Here is a 532-nt window from a genome sequence, read left to right as displayed (position 1 = left end):
TATTGATAAGAAGGCTTATTACAAACTAATAAATCAAATGTTTACAACAGAAGCGGAGGGAAGGCCCTCATTGTTTAACGTGGGTTCCTCGGTGGCGATAGGATGCCTCGCTCGGTGCTCGTGCCGAGTCTGCTCCCCTTGGACGATCCGATCGAAGTTGCTGCCGGAGCCGGAGCTTCGGTTCTCAAATGAGGGAGCCTTTGGCAAAGGTCCAGGTTCAACCTTTGGGAGATTAGCCAGCAGAATATGCAACGGCCAATCCCCCTTCTTCATGCTGCTGAAGATGGGTTTTAACAGGCAAGGGATGGCATGGGCTATCCCTTGATTCATGGGATTTGACCACTAATAGAGGTGAGGGAGATAGCTTGACTGCTCCTTGAATTATGGGATGTGACCACACGTTGTTCGGAGACGTCCTGCTGTTCATTCGTACCGTCAATGGTCATTCGAAGAGCTGTGCTCTGCATCACGCTACATAGGAGTGGGAAAGCCCCTCCTCGTATGCGTGACAACGGCTGTCAGATGCTTGCGT

The sequence above is a fragment of the Asparagus officinalis genome, chromosome 10 (assembly GCF_001876935.1).
Source record: "Asparagus officinalis chromosome 10, Aspof.V1, whole genome shotgun sequence".
Taxonomy (NCBI): Eukaryota; Viridiplantae; Streptophyta; class Magnoliopsida; order Asparagales; family Asparagaceae; genus Asparagus; species Asparagus officinalis.
This window is presented reverse-complemented; position numbering follows the sequence as displayed.